The 16,905-nt window shown below is 45.6% G+C and overlaps 1 protein-coding gene across 1 annotated transcript in view; it reads right to left on the bottom strand.

The window, feature by feature from the left end:
- Nucleotides 1-5,483, bottom strand: part of LOC124555243 (serpin A3-1-like) — a 150,385-nt gene extending 144,902 nt beyond the window's left edge. Inside the window, exon 1 of the mRNA XM_047129103.1 lies at nt 5,433-5,483. The gene's annotated coding sequence lies outside the window, so the exon portion shown is untranslated. The remainder of the gene's footprint in view (nt 1-5,432) is intronic.
- Between the last annotated feature and the right edge of the window lie 11,422 nt (nt 5,484-16,905).

Below are 16,905 nucleotides of genomic sequence, written 5' to 3'. Positions count from 1 at the left end.
TTTCCAGTGATGGCCGGTGATTTCCGACATCAGTTGGAAAGAAACTTCCGATCGTCTTGGCAGGAGGCAGCACTTTACAGAAGTGCTATTAGTTGAGAGAGGAAATTGCAATGAAAATACCTATATTACTGCTACTGATTGTGGTTGGCTGAATTACCTGAATATTATAACAGTTTCATGACAAGTTTGGAATCGCGAAATCGGATAGTCTGTCTGCAGTCATCACGTAGTGTAGAGGTGGTGTAGTCTCAGGGGTGGAGCTGGTGTATTTCGGAAGACTCCAGGAGGTTCTCCTCCGCGATCAAAAAAGTTATGTTTTGCAGTAATAAAAATGGACAGAATCCGTAAGTGTGTTGATGTGAATTTAGGATTTAGTCATTACGTGTTTCTAGGCGAGTGTTCCCACTTCGTGAATGTGCAGACGCCCAGTAGTCAGAGAACTCAGACTGCGTTGTGGATCCAAGTACCTAGCTGGGCCATCGCGTTTACTGAACGAGACAGACTTCACAGGGTTTCCATTGAAGCTAATAAATTATATTCTTTTCCGTGGAAATATGAGTGTGTTGCTTTTGTGTGACTCTTTCCCTATTGACTTTGAACTGTATTCCAGATTTGCTGTTGCGGAGATAATCTGCGGAAAGTGATCAAAGCCAGTTGGAGGCGAAGTATAAGCTGGTAGCTGTGTAAACATTCAGTCCAGTGGTCGGATGCCGTAATCATCCTGAGAGTGGTTGATAGCTATAGAGCTCCTAACTGGTGACGTCAGAGTAGTGAGATGTTTAAACCTCCCTCGCAGGTCGAAGAAAATCTGGCGACCTTATTCAGCTTATTTTATTTAGCTTAACTTATTTAGTTTCACCTTGTTCTACAGATGTATTAGCGTAGAGAATTAATCTGGTTCTCCAGTAAATATTTCCGCTTAACGGCGGAACAATGTGTCGCATTAGACATCGCCAAGTTACATGGATTCTAGCCGCGGCCATTACTTTGATTTCACGCGACGCCGTGGAAGCCACGAAGTAAGGACGAAAGGAACGTTTCAATGTGGTATGCTAAGCTATACCATTCGTCGGGGAGACACTACAACTGTCTGTCGAACACAAGTGGCATCGTTAGTAAAATGTAAACTTTCACGTCCGGAGCTGGCCGGGCTGGCCGACCGGTTCTAGGCTCTTCAGTCTGGAACCGTGCGACCGCTACGGTCGCAGGTTCGAATCCTGCCTCGGGCATGGATGTGTATGATGTCCTTAGGTTAGTTATGTTTAAGTAGTTCTAAGTTCTAGGGGACTGATGACCTCAGCTGTTAAGTCCCATGGTGCTCAGAGCTATTTTTTTTTTTTCACGTCCGAAAATGTGACAATTAATAAAATACTATGACTATTAAGTCGTGGTCACATGGATTTCACATTCATTCAGTAGCGAGCCAGGATGTGGGTCCAACACTCAAAGAAGCTACGATCATCTTTGAAAATGTCCTCTGCAGATGGGGACGAAACTTTGGGTTTTAATGTGAAATCCATTCGATCACGACATAACAGCCCGTAATATTGTATTAATTGTGATAACTCGTATCTCTAATTCAGTGGTTCATTACTGTGTTTTCTATTCCTATGAAACCCATCTTTAATTGCACCTTTAGCTTACGACATTAATTCAAAGGATGCGTGTAAGGGGCGTTCATAAAGAAACGAGCCGGAGGCATAATTACAGAAACCAGTACATGTGTGTTAGAAGTACTGACCCTGGCTGTTGAGACACTTGTCCCACTGTGACACAAGGCGGTGAATGGCTGTCTCATAAAATTCCCGGGGCTGCAATGTTAACCAGTTCCGCACGTACAGCTGGGCGTCGTCGTCCGAGGTGAACCGGAAAGGTTATGCTGACGTTCTTCTTTGATCTAGATGGCGCCTTCTCATTCGCTTCCTGTAGCAACAGTGAATGCCCAGCGTTCCTCGTAAACCTTGTCTACCCTTCGCCAAGCGTTCAAATCAAAACGACCAGGCAATCTCAGGCGTGGGGTCATTCTGCTCCACGACAACGCAAAGCCTCATACGGCAAACACAGTCGTGGCACTCCTACAGAAATTCAGATGGGAGGCTCTCGGCCACCCTCCATACAATCAGGACAGCTCTCCCTGTGGGTACGCCATGTTTGGTCCCCTTAAAAAGGCTCTGCAAGAGCCAAACGATTTACCTCGGACGACGACGCCCAGCTGTACGTGCGGAACTGGTTAACATTGCAGCCCCGAGAATTTTATGAGACAGCCATTCACCGCTTTGTGTCACAATGGGACAAATGTCTCATCAGCCAGAGTCAGTACTTCTAACATACAGGTACTGATTTCTGTAATTATGCCTCCGGCTCGTTTCTTTTTGAACGCCCCTTATAATTTACATACGTTAGATAATTGTGCGTAAATAATTGTTATCTTATTTTCTTACAGCACGTTATGACCACTAATGAAGTGCAGACCTGTGTGGACAAACCGTCTTCTTTGTGTGGCGAAAGTGCTGACTCTTCGAACGTAGCGTATTTTCCCGCAGAACAGGATCTGAACCATGAAGAGATGTGATAACTACTCGGAATATCTCAGAGTGCACAGTGACTTGTCTGTACTCTCGTTTCTGGTTTGCACATGTCACTGCGTTGGCGGGAACTTCACCGCTGAGGTCATTTTGTGCTAATATGTGACGTGTATATACAGTGCAGAGTGGCAGAAAACTGAGCGTTTCTAGTGGTTTTGTTGTTGAATGCTCAGATAAATTTGGTGGCAGGATACGAGTTTTCAAAGAGCATGCAACTGAATATGATCACGTAAATCATTTCGTATACGCCTAGGTCTCGTGAAGTGAGCACATTGCTTGGAACTGATTCAGAACTACACAAGGTATAGTTTTTAAATTAGATATCCTGTTCAGCAGTCCTCGGTTCTTCGTTGGTAAGCTACATATCTTGTTCATCTACTGATGAAACAATACTGAACAGAGCATGTTCCGTTTCAAAGTTGAAAAAAAGAATGAACACTTTTGGTTGGATGCTATATTGTTTATCACATCAGCAAATACGCAACGACGACGATTATCTTTGTCTCCAACACAACGTGGATGACATGTAACTAATAGAACTAGTTTTGATGTCTTCATTTTCCATTCTTTTCTATATGTATTATAATGGTCATGAATATTGGCGCCATACGGCAACACTCTGCCATACCATCCAGAAACCTTAACAGGCATAACATACACGACATTCCATTTGAGAAAATCGGAAGCTTCTCTGTCTTCACAAATTTTCCAGTGCTGTTACTATAACTGCCTTTTTTCTTAATCAAAAATTTGCTTAACTTTTAAATGAAGTGACATATATTTTGATGGAGACTAATACAATTAACGACACACGTATCTGAGAGTGGTACTATATAGCCACAAAATTAAAATTATTCCCAAAGGACTTCCTCACGGATCGACTTTGCGTCACATATATTTTCAAGGTACATTATTTTATTCAGGCAATTAACTTCAGTTTCCTCGGTTGTATATTTAAAAGAAGTGAATGAAATTAATTCATTTCACAAATGTACAATTCACTCCATACAATTTTCATTTCTTGGAGAACATATACGCAATTTCTAATCAGTATTTTCTGCTGCTTAGTGCTTTTGATAATCGGTCTGAAGAAAGTGACAAGAATGCACTTTCATATCTCCAGAAAAAATTCACGGATACTGGCTCTCGGATCTCTGGAACTATAGAGCAAAAGCTGGTACGAAAGTTAGATAGATAAATAAAAATCTCCCCCAGTGTGTTACTATCATACATAAAAGTTATACTAGTTACCGAGAAATTTAAAGGGATGTTGTCACGATGCGGAAACAAAAGTGTAAAACGAGGAAATACTCAAATGCTGATGCCTTAAAGACGAGAATAGCGCCGAAGAGGAAGAAACGGCACCTCAAAGCGTATTTCAAATGCCGGGACAAGCAAGAAAAAGCCATCACAGCTCAAAAGAAATAGCTCGTAAGTGAGTGTAAAATGAATCTATAGATGACAACAAAATAACGTATCTTAGTTAACGCAGGAATGTCCTGCCGCTAATCTACCAATCTGCTTCTTGATGACGATGAAACAAGCAGATGCTGCCATTGTCGTGAGAAGTGATGAGTTTTCAATCATTGTCACCAAAAAAACTGACAATACTTCTGCCGGAATTATGCAGAACTTGTAACAGTCTTCAACACGATTTGTTAGAAGCCCGCAGCATTAACACAAAATTAAGTTCAAAAATGGTTCAAATGGCTCTGAGCACTATGGGACTTAACAGCTGTGGTCATCAGTCCCCTAGAACTTAGGACTACTTAAACCTAACTAACCTAAGGACATCACACACATCCATGCCCGAGGCAGGATTCGAACCGGCGACAGTAGCAGTCGCGCGGTTCCGGACTGCGCGGCTAGACCCGCGAGACCACCGCGGCCGGCTCAAAATTAAGTGAATTCGTCATAGTTGCAGTGGAACTCAGTATTGTTTCAACTGCAATCATGTATGAACAGCGGCAATTCCGACCACGAAATCACAATATGAAGAGGTTTTCTAGGCGACATCACTTGAATCCGACGAAACTTATTTACGGAAATTCAAATCCGTATTTTCAGTTGCTAATTGCTACTAGTTGCAGAGGCAGGTCTGAAATAGCTGAAACAACTGTACAAAAAATACTGACACTGTAGCCACACGATTGCAGAACAGACGAAATTTGCTTACAAAATATCCCAACGCGAAATTTAGAAAAAGATTCCCAGACCCTCGCTGATCGTTTAGTAATGCTGTACAATGATCATTAAGGTACTGAAATTGAAGGAGTCCCGCTTCCATTAAGGGTGCGTTACGCGGCTTTGTGTTCTTGGATCTGTGAAGCAGTAAAATAGTTTATACAGTCGTTAATAAGTGCGACACTGATGGGTTGCCCAGGCGCATAGAAATGAACGTCATCTCTGAATCTCCACCCCGAGTATTCACGAAGAGGCGTGTTCTTAAACACCGAGGGAGGTGGTGCAGCACTGGATTCGTCCTCCCGACGACGGTTCAAACCCACGTCCAGTCAAGCAGATTTAGGTTCACCGTGATTTCCCTAAATCGCTGCAGCCAGAGGCCGGGAAGGTTTCTTTCATCATCCTTAACACAATCCGAGCCTGTGCTCCGTCTCTAATGACCTCGATGTCGACAGTACGTTGAACCTAATATTCCTTTTTGTGTTCTTAAACGACCTCACTCGCTACCGTGCCACACGGAATGTCAGTCAACGGAGTTGCGATATACGAGGCGACCGACAACTTCACAGAAGCAATCGGGATGCCCCGAGGCCACGTGCTGCGTTTGGGACTGGCGAGACGATGCGTATCGGCACTCGTTAGCTGCTGTGCGGTGGTACTGACCTGGTGCGTGCTGCGTGCTGCGCCGACGTCCGCGCGGCCGGGCGAGCGCTGCCGGAGTGAGCAGACGAACCGGTTGCCCACGGCGAGGCCGCCGCTAGCCGCCACGGCCAGCACGCGCGCCGCGACCGCGTAAACACCGCAGCCAGCTGACTCACGCCGCGTCCCTTCTACACCCGCGTCCTGGTCACTGTACCGAGATCTGCGCGCCTCTTGCCTATGCGGCCGGGCTCACTAATTTGCTGTCGTGTAATACCTCATTTCTACATCTACTTCTGCATCGATACTCCGCAAGCCACCGTAAGGTGCGTGGTGGAGAGTGCCCTGTACCACTACTTGTCATTTCCCTCCTGTTGGGTTGGGTTGTTTGGGGGAGGAGACCAGACAGCGAGGTCATCGGTCTCATAGGATTAGGGAAGGAAAGGGAAGGAAGTCGGCCGTGCCCTTTCAAAGGACAAAGGAACCATCCCGGCATTTGCCTGGAGCGATTTAGGGAAATTACGGAAAATCTAAATCAGGATGGCCGGACGCGGGATTGAACCGTCGTCCTCCCGAATACGAGTCCAGTGTGCTAGCCACTGCTCCACCTCGCTCGAAAATGGTTCAAATGGCTCTGAGCACTATGGGACTTAACTTCTGAGGTCATCAGTCCCCTAGAACTTAGAACCACTTAAACCTAACTAACCTAAGGACATCACACACATCCATGCCCGAGGCAGGATTCGAACCTGCGACCGTAGCGGTCACGCGGTTCCAGACTGTAGCGCCTAGAACCACTCGGCCACCCCGGTCGGCCACCTCGCTCGGTTTCCCTCCTGTTCCACTCGCAAACAGGGAAAGACGATTGTCTGTGCCCCTCTGTATGAGCCCTTGTTTCTCGTATCTTATGTTCGTGGTCCTTACCCGCGACGTATGTTTTCGGGAGCAGTATCGTTCGGCAGTCAGCTTTAAATGTCGGTTCTCTAACTTTTCTCAATATTGTTTCCCGCAAAGAACGCCGCATTCCTCCAGGGATTCCCATTTGAGTACCCAAACTATCTCCGTAATACTTAAGTTACGTACCGGTAACAAATCTACAGCCCTTCTCTGAACTGCTTCCATTTCTTCCTTCAATCTGATCTCGTGTGGATCGCAAACACTCTTGCAGCACTCAAGAATAGGTCGCACCGGCATCCTATATGCGGTCTCCTTTGTAGGTGAACCACTCTTTCCTAAAATTCTTTGCCGGCCGGCCGGCGGTTTTAGGCGCTTCAGTCTGGAACTGCGTGACCGCTACGGTCGCAGGTTCGACTCCTGCCTCGGGCATGGATGTGTGTGATGTCCTTAGGTTAGCTGGGTTTAAGTAGTTCTAAGATCTAGGGGACTGATGACCACAAATGTTAACTCCCATAGTGCTCAGAGCCATTTTTGAACCTAAAATTCTTCCAATAAACCGAAGTCAACATTTGCCTTCTCTACCACAGTTTTCACACGCTCGTTCCACCTCATATCGCACTGCAACGTTATGCCCAGATATTTAAACGACTTGACTTTGTCAAGCTGGACCCAAGTAATACCTAATCGGAACATTACAGGCTTGTTCTTTCTACTCATCTGCATTAACTTTCATTTTTCCACATTTCGGGCTAGCTGTCATTCATCACACCAACCGGAAATTTTGTCTAAGACGTCTTGTATCTTCCTATAGTCACTCAACCGCCAGCCGCTGTGGACTAGCGGTTCTAGGCGCTTCAGTCCGGAACCACGCGGCTGCTACGGTCGCAGATTAGAATCCTGCTTTGCTCATGGATGTGTGTGATGCCCTTAGGTTAGTTAGGTTTAAGTAGTTCTAAGTCTATGGGACTGATGACCTCAGACGTTAAGTCCCATAGTGCTTAGAGCCATTACTCAATTTCAACACCTTACCGTAAATCACAGCATCATCAGTAAACAACCGCAGATGGTTGCCCACACTGCCCGCGAAACCATTTATGTATACAGAGAACAACAGCCGTCCTATCACACTTCCCTGGGGCACTCCTAACGCTACCCCTGTCTCTGATAAACTCGCGCCGCCGAGGATGACATAGTGGGGTCTATTGCTTAAGAAGTCTTCGAGCCACTCGTATATCTACACTCCTGGAAATTGAAATAAGAACATCGTGAATTCATTGTCCCAGGAAGGGGAAACTTTATTGACACATTCCTGGGGTCAGATAAATCACATGATCACACTGACAGAACCACAGGCACATAGACACAGGCAACAGAGCATGCACAATGTCGCCACTAGTACAGTGTATAACCACCTTTCGCAGCATTGCAGGCTGCTATTCTCCCATGGAGACGATCGTAGATGCTGGATGTAGTCCTGTGGAACGGCTTGCCATGCCATTTCCACCTGGCGCCTCAGTTGGACCAGCGTTCGTGCTGGACGTGCAGACCGCGTGAGACGACGCTTCATCCAGTCCCAAACATGCTCAATGGGGGACAGATCCGGAGATCTTGCTGGCCAGGGCAGTTGACTTACACCTTCTAGAGCACGTTGGGTGGCACGGGATATATGCGGACGTGCATTGTCCTGTTGGAAAATGGTTCAAATGGCTCGGAGCACTATGGGACTCAACTGCTGAGGTCATTAGTCCCCTAGAACTTAGAACTAGTTAAACCTAACTAACCTAAGGACATCACAAACATCCATGCCCGAGGCAGGATTCGAACCTGCGACCGTAGCGGTCTTGCGGTTCCAGACTACAGCGCCTTTAACCGCACGGCCATGTCCTGTTGGAACAGCAAGTTCCCTTGCCGGTCTAGGAATGGTAGAACGATGGGTTCGATGACGGTTTGGATGTACCGTGCACTATTCAGTGTCCCCTCGACGATCACCAGTGGTGTACGGCCAGTGTAGGAGATCGCTCCCCACACCATGATGCCGGGTGTTGGCCCTGTGTGCCTCGGTCGTATGCAGTCCTGATTGTGGCGCTCACCTGCACGGCGCCAAACACGCATACGACCATCATTGGCACCAAGGCAGAAGCGACTCTCATCGCTGAAGACGACACGTCTCCATTCGTCCCTCCATTCACGCCTGTCGCGACACCACTGGAGGCGGGCTGCACGATGTTGGGGCGTGAGCGGAAGACGGCCTAACGGTGTGCGGGACCGTAGCCCAGCTTCATGGAGACGGTTGCGAATGGTCCTCGCCGATACCCCAGGAGCAACAGTGTCCATAATTTGCTGGGAAGTGGCGGTGCGGTCCCCTACGGCACTGCGTAGGATCCTACGGTCTTGGCGTGCATCCGTGCGTCGCTGCGGTCCGGTCCCAGGTCGACGGGCACGTGCACCTTCCGCCGACCACTGGCGACAACATCGATGTACTGTGAAGACCTCACGCCCCACGTGTTGAGCAATTCGGCGGTACGTCCACCCGGCCTCCCGCATGCCCACTATACGCCCTCGCTCAAAGTCCGTCAACTGCACATACGGTTCACGTCCACGCTGTCGCGGCATGCTACCAGTGTTAAAGACTGCGATGGAGCTCCGTATGCCACGGCAAACTGGCTGACACTGACGGTGGTGGAGCACAAATGCTGCGCAGCTAGCGCCATTCGACGGCCAACACCGCGGTTCCTGGTGTGTCCGCTGTGCCGTGCGTGTGATCATTGCTTGTACAGCCCTCTCGCAGTGTCCGGAGCAAGTATGGTGGGTCTGACACACCGGTGTCAATGTGTTCTTTTTTCCATTTCCAGGAGTGTATAGCCCGCATCTCGTGGTCGTGCGGTAGCGTTCTCGCTTCCCACGCCCGGGTTCCCGGGTTCGATTCCCGGCGGGGTCATGGATTTTCTCTGCCTCGTGATGGCTGGGTGTTGTGTGCTGTCCTTAGGTTCGTTAGGTTTAAGTAGTTCTAAGTTCTAGGGGACTTATGACCACAGCAGTTGAGTTCCATAGTGCTCAGAGCCATTTTTGAACCAGGAGTGTATAAACATATTCCGTATACTCGTATCTTCGTTAACAGCCTGCAATGGGGCACCGTGTCAAATTATTTCCGGAAATCTAGAAATATGGAATCTGCCTGTTGACCTTGATCCATAGTTCTCAGTATATCAAGTGAGAAAAGGGCAAGCTGAGTTACGCACGAACGATGCTTTCTAAAACCATGCTGATTCGTGGACATAAGCTACTTAGCCTCAAGAAAGTTTATTGTATTCGAATTGAGAATGTGTTCAAGGATTCTGGAGCAAACAGAAGTTTGGGATATTGGTCTTTAATTTTGCTGGTCGGTTGTTTTACCTTTCTTATGTACTGGAGTCACCTGCGTCTTTTTCCAGTCGCTTTGGACTTTGTGCTTGGCTAAATGGGAGCCGAAGCAGTCGGTGGCTCTGGAACTAGGAACGGAACGATGGGCGGGAAGAAGCAACTCGGTCGCATAGTTATTTTCTGCAAATAGCTTCAGTTCTGAGCGTAGCTCAAGGAAGGGAGGAAAAGGAGGAGATTAGAGTTTTACCTCCCGTCGACAGCTAGGTCATTAGAGACGGAGCTGAAGCTCGGAGTACGGAAGGATGGAGGAGGGAATCGGCCGTGCGCTTTTCGAGCGAACCATCCCGGCATTTTCCTGGAGAATTTTAGGACAATCACCGGAAATATAAATCTGGATGGTCGATCGGGGATTTGAACTGTCGTCCTTCCGAATGTGAGTCGATAGTGCTAAGCACTGCACCACCCCGCTAAGTGCCACAAAGAATTCGCAGATAAAATGGGCTAGATGGCTTGCTTCAGTTCCGGCTAGTTCAATCCAGCGGTATCCACGACGTGCCAAACGTCTCGCAGATCGCATGTGGGCCAATTCTCAGCCTGCCTCAGCCTTTGTCATTCCTTCCCAGATATACTCGGTACAGCAGGACAGTTTCCCCACCAAAGAACCATGGACCTTGCCGTTGGTGGGGAGGCTTGCGTGCCTCAGCGATACAGATAGCCGTACCGTAGGTGCAACCACAACGGAGGGGTAACTGTTGAGGGGCCAGGCAAACGTGTGGTTCCTGAAGAGGGGCAGCAGCCTTTTCAATAGTTGCAGGGGTAACAGTCTGGATGATTGACTGATCTGGCCTTGTAACACTAGCCAAAACGGCGTTGCTGTGCTGGTACTGCGAACGGCCGAAAGCAAGGAGAGGGCATGTAGCTTTACTGTGTGGTTTAATGATGATGGCGTCCTCTCGGATAAAATATTCCGGAGGTAAAATAGTCTCCCATTCAGATCTCCGGGCGGGGACTACTCAGGAGGACGTCGTTATCAGGAGAAAGAAAACTGGCGTTCTACGGATCAGAGCGTGGAATGTCAGATCCCTTAATCGAACAGGTAGGTTAGAAAATTTGAAAAGGGAAATGGATAGGTTAAAGTTATCTATAGTAGGAATTAGTGAAGTTCGCTGGCAGGAGGAACAAGACTTTTATTCAGGCGAATACACGGTTATAAATACAAAATCAAAAAGGGGTAATGCAGAAGTAGGTTTAATAATGAATAAAAAAATAGGAGTACGGGTAAGCTACTACAAACAGCATAGTGAACGCATTATTGTGGCCAAGATAGACACGCAGCCCACGCCTACTACAGTAGTACAAGTTTATATGCCAACTAGCTCTGCAGGTGATGAAGAAATTGAAGAAATGTATGATGAAATAAAAGAAATTATTCAGGTACTGAAGGGAGACGAAAATTTAATAGTCATGGGTTACTGGAATTCGGTAGCAGGAAAAGGAAGAGAGGGAAACGTAGTAGGTGAATATGGATTGGGGCTAAGGAATGAAAGAGGAAGCCGCCTGGTAGAATTTTGCACAGAGCACAACTTAATCATAGCTAACACTTGGTTCAAGAATCATAAAAGAAAGTTGTATACATGGAAGAAGCCTGGTGATACTGACAGGTTTCAGATAGATTATATAATGGTAACACAGAGATTTAGGAACCAGGTTTTAAATTGTAAGACATTTCCAGGGGCAGATGTGGACTCTGACCACAATCTATTGGTTATGAACTGTAGATTAAAACTGAAGAAACTGCAAAAAGTGGGAATTTAAGGAGATGGGCTCCTGCATAAGCTGACTAAACCAGAGCTTGTACAGATTTTCAAGGAGAGCATAAGGAAACAATTGACAGGAATGTGGAAAGAAATACAGTAGAAGAAGAATGGGTAGCTTTGAGAAATGAAGTATTGAAGGCACCAGAGGATCAAGAAGGCAAAAAGACGAGGGCTAGTAGAAATCCATGGGTAACAGAAGAAATATTGAATTTAATTGAGGAAAGGAGAAAATATAAAAATGCAGTAAAAGAAGCAGGCGAAAAGGAATACAAACGCCTCAAAAATGAGATCGGCAGAAAGTGCAAAATGGCTTAGCAGGCATGGATAGAGGACAAATGTAAGGATGTAGAGGTTTATCTTACTAGGGGTAAGATAGGTACTGCCAACACGAAAATCAAAGAGACCTTTGGAAAAAAGAGAACCACTTGTATGAATATCAAGAGCTCAGATGGGAACCCACTTCTAAGCAAACAAGGGAAAGCAGAAAGGTGGAAGGAGTATATAGAGGGTCTATACAAGGGTGATGTACTTGAGGACAATATTATGGAAATGGAAGAGGATGTAGATGAAGATGAAATGAGAGATACGATACTGCGTGAAGAGTTTGACAAAGCACTGAAAGACCTGAGTCGAAACAAGGCCCCGGGAGTAGACAACATTCCATTAAAACTTCTGACGGCCTTGGGAGAGCCAGTCCTGACTCTACCATCTGGTGAGCAAGATGTATGAGACAGGCGAAATACCCTCAGACTTCAAGAAGGATATAATAATTCCAATCCCAAAGAAAGCAGGTGTTGAGAGATGTGAAAATTACCGAGCAATCAGTTTAATAAGTCACGGATGCGAAATACTAACGCGAATTCTTTACAGACGAATGGAAAAACTGGTAGAAGCCGACCTCGGGGAAGATCAGTTTGGATTCCGTAGAAATATAGGAAGACGTGAGGCAATACTGACCCTACGATTTGTCTTAGAAGCTAGATTAAGGAAAGGCAAACCTATGTTTCTAGCATTTGTAGACATAGAGAAACCTTTTGACAATGTTGACTGGAACACTCTCTTTCAAATTCTGAAGGTGGCAGGGGTAAAATACAGGGAGCGAAAGGCTATTTACAATTTGTACAGAAACCAGTTATAAGAATCGAGGGACATGAAAGTTAAGCAGTGTTTGGGAAGGGAGTGAGACAGGGTTGTAGCCTCTCCCCGATGTTATTCAATCTGTATATTGAGCAAGCAGTGAAGGAAACAAAAGAAAAATTCGAAGTAGGTATTAAAATCCATGGAGAAGAAATAAAAACTTTGAGTTTCGCCGATGACATTGTAATTTTGTCAGCGACAGCAAAGGACTTGAAAGAGGAGTTGATCGGATTGGACAGTGTCTTGAAAGGAGGATATAAAATGAACACCAACAAAAGCAAAACGAAGATAATGGAATGTAGTCGAATTAAGTCAGGTGATGCTGAGGGAATCATACTAGGAAATGAGGCACTTAAAGTAGTAAAGGAGTTTTTCTATTTGGGGAGCAAAATAACTGATGATGGTGGAAGTAGAGAGGATATAAAATGTAGATTGGCAATGGCAAGGAAATCGTTTCTGAAGAAGAGAAATTTGTTAACATCGAGTACAGATTTAAGTGTCAGGAAGTCGTTTCTGAAAGTATTTGTATGGAGTGTAGCCATGTATGGAAGTGAAACATGGAAGGTAACTGCTTTCGACAAGAAGAGAATAGAAGCTTTCGAAATGTGGTGCTACAGAAGAATGCTGAAGATTAGATGGGTCGATCATATAACTAACGAGGAGGTATTGAATAGGATTGGGGAGAAGAGGAGTTTGTGGCACAACTTGACTAGAAGAAGGGATCTGTTGGTAGGACATGTTCTGAAGCATCAAAGGATCACCAATTTAGTATTGGAAGGCAGCGTGGAGGGTAAAAATCGTAAAGGGAGACCAAGAGGTGAATACACTAAGCAGATTCAGAAGGATGTAGGTTGCAGTAGGTAAAGGGAGATGAAGAAGCTGTACAGGATAGAGTAGCATGGAGAGCTGCATCATCTTGGCCGGCCGCGGTGGTCTCGCGGTTCTAGGCGCTCAGTCCGGAACCGCGCGACTGCTACGGTCGCAGGTTCGAATCCTGCCTCAGGCATGGATGTGTGTGATGTCCTTAGGTTAGTTAGGTTTAAGTAGTTCTAAGTTCTGGGGGACTGATGACCACAGATGTTAAGTCCCATAGTGCTCAGAGCCATTTGAACCATTTGAACCAGCTGCATCAAACCAGTCTCAGGACTGATGACCACAACAACAACAACAGCAGGACATTTTATTTAGTATTGTGATGTGGCATTTTCCTGGCAGCGCAACAGTGCCCATTTCGGCAGAATTGTTGTGTCAGTGTTTTTCAAACTCAAACGGTCCAAATGGCTCTGAGCACTATGGGACTTAACATCTTAGGTCATCAGTCCACTAGAACTTGGGACTACTAAAATCGAACTAATCTAAGGACATCATACGCATCCATGCCCGAGGTAGGTTTGGAACCTGCTACCGTAGCTCAGTGTTTTTACCCTCCTTTGTTTGTACTACGAAAGACGTTCACAAGTCCAGTGGCTGTTTGCACAAAAAGAGAACGTCTTGCGATCTATAATCACAAACCTATGAAACTGAATAGGAATGGCAGATGAGACAGATCGATTTCTCGATATAACAGGGTGATTAAAAAAAAATACCACAACTTTAAAAATGTGTATTTAATGAAAGAAACTTAATATAACCTTCTGTTATACATCATTACAAAGAGTATTTAAAAAGGTTTTTTTCACTCAAAAACAAGTTCAGAGATGTTCAATATGGCCCCCTCCAGACACTCGAGCAATATCAACCCGATACTCCAACTCGTTCCACACTCTCTGTAACATATCAGGCGTAACAGTTTGGATAGCTGCTGTTATTTCTCGTTTCAAATCATCAATGGTGGCTGGGAGAGGTGGCCGAAACACCATATCCTTAACATACCCCCATAAGAAAAAATCGCAGGGGGTAAGATAAGGGCTTCTTGGAGGCCAGTGATGAAGTGCTCTGTCATGGGCTGCCTGGCGGCCGATCCAACGCCTCGGGTAGTTGACGTTCAGGTTTCATAACTAACCTTTTACGTAGGACTCTCCATACAGTTGATTGTGGAATTTGCAGTTCTCTGCAAGCTCTGCGAGTCGATTTTCCTGGGCTGCGAACAAATGCTTGCTGGATGCGTGCTATATTTTCATCACTCGTTCTCGGCCGTCCAGAACTTTTCCCTTTGCACAAACACCCATTCTCTGTAAACTGCTTATACCAACGTTTAATACACCACCTATCAGGAGATTTAACACCATACTTCGTTCGAAATGCACGCTGAATAACTGTCGTCGATTCACTTCTGCCGTACTCAATAACACAAAAAGCTTTCTGTTGAGTGGTCGCCATCTTAGCATCAACTGACGCTGACGCCTAGTCAACAGCGCCTCAAGCGAACAAATGTACAACAAAATGAAACTTTATAGCTCCCTTAATTCGCCGACAGATAGTGCTTAGCTCTGCCTTTTGTCGTTGCAGAGTTTTAAATTCCTAAAGTTGTGGTATTCTTTTTGAATCACCCTATATATTATGCAGTTACACAAGTGACAGGTACTGCAGATTTGCTTTGAAACGATATTACAATACCAAGCAGAAAGAATTTAAAGATTTAGTTGACAACGAAACAGCAAAAAATTACAACGCTCAATGACGGAATTAATTGTATTTTGTGTTAAATTTGGAAATACATATCACGTGACGAAATTGGTGGTATGAATAGCAAAATTTCTGAAGTCACACATATTATTCCACTGTCAATTGCAAAGGTTTTGGATGGAATTGAACGAAGGGTATGGAGATGTGATATATTACTCCAGAGTAAGTTGATTAAGTCAAGAGGCATATCTGCAACCATTTTTCGATTTATAACCCGCTATTGTTGAATTCAGGAAAGTAAAAGGAATGCAGGAACGAAAATTAAAACACCCAGAATGGATTTCAGACCTGGCATTTTAAGTAGTTAGTCTCCCAAACATCTTGAGGACATTGCTAGTCATACATCAGTTTTCAAGCTGCTTTCGAGACCGTTTGTCGTTTCAGCTGATAGCACCCCTGTCGATGTACATGTAACTGATTCACCTGCAGGGAACTTCCAGTTTTAATATTAAATACTTTTAGGTTGAAACTGTCCTGGTTGTCTACGTTATTTTTCTCAGGTAGGTTGTCTACGTTTCCGTAATGAGATTCCAAAAGTGCTACGACATTCCGATCGACGTATCTGTATGATGGAGCGTATTTCGAGTTTGAAACTAAGTAAGTCACTATACGCGGCGATCTGGTTGTGAAAATCGGTAAAACTGTCTGCGTGTGTCCGTATGCCGACAGTTTGCACCAGATAAAAATTATATTACGTCTTCAGCGCTCCAAAAATAACTGAATAATACTGATAATTTGTTTTGTTTGTCATCTATATTGTTATGAAATGTGAAATATAGAACCAAGTTGTGTGATGTGCGACTGTACTGTCTTTTAAATATGGCTCATTCGTAGTTCCCCCCCCTCTTCCGTCTTCACGCACTCAGTTGATGGGTGACGGTTACCGTGGTAGTGGGGGAAACACTCAGCGAGGCTGAGTGCTATAGCACTCGTTTCATGGCATGACTCGTGAGCCGAATTCTTGGCCGCCCCTGTTCTAGACGATAACATACAGAGTGTATTCTTTCGGACATGTCTAAAAGAACAGACTAGTTTTGATCCAACAGTCACTAAGAATTAAGACGCAAATGAATTGCGAACATTGACTGTGAGTGGGCATTGTTGTCAATCAATGGGGAGAGTTGAAAGTTTGTGGCGGACTGGGATTCGAACGCAGGTATCCTGCTTTCTAAGCAGATGTTCTGACCACTTTTTTTTCTGATATTTTGTTCATTACTGTTAGTTGTATTTGCTCCAGGTGTACGTTTAATGACACCTGTTGAAGTTCATCGTTGATACGTTCACTCAGTTCTTTTTTTATTACAGTGGGCAGCTAACCCTCTGACCGAAGACGTTGAGCTACCGTGCCGGCATCCACTAAGCCATCCCGACGCAGTCGTGAGCGCAACCTTAGAATGCCTCCCATCAGACCCAAATCCTCACCTTACCCGCACACTGTTGCGCGGAGTGGCCGCGTGGTTAGAGGCGCCATGTCACGGATTGCGCATGCCCTCCCGCCGGAGGTCCGAGTCCTCCCTAGGGCACGGGTGTGTGTATTGTTCTTAGCATAAGTTACTTTCAATAGTGTGTAAGTCTAGGGACCGATGACCTCAGCAGTTTGCCGGCCGGAGTGTCCATGTGGTTCTAGGCGCTACAGTCTGGAACCGCGCGATCGCTACGGT

This window comes from Schistocerca americana, chromosome X (assembly GCF_021461395.2).
Source record: "Schistocerca americana isolate TAMUIC-IGC-003095 chromosome X, iqSchAmer2.1, whole genome shotgun sequence".
NCBI classification, from domain to species: Eukaryota; Metazoa; Arthropoda; class Insecta; order Orthoptera; family Acrididae; genus Schistocerca; species Schistocerca americana.
The sequence above is the reverse complement of the archived record's forward strand: the minus strand, read 5'-3'. Positions and strand labels throughout refer to the sequence as shown.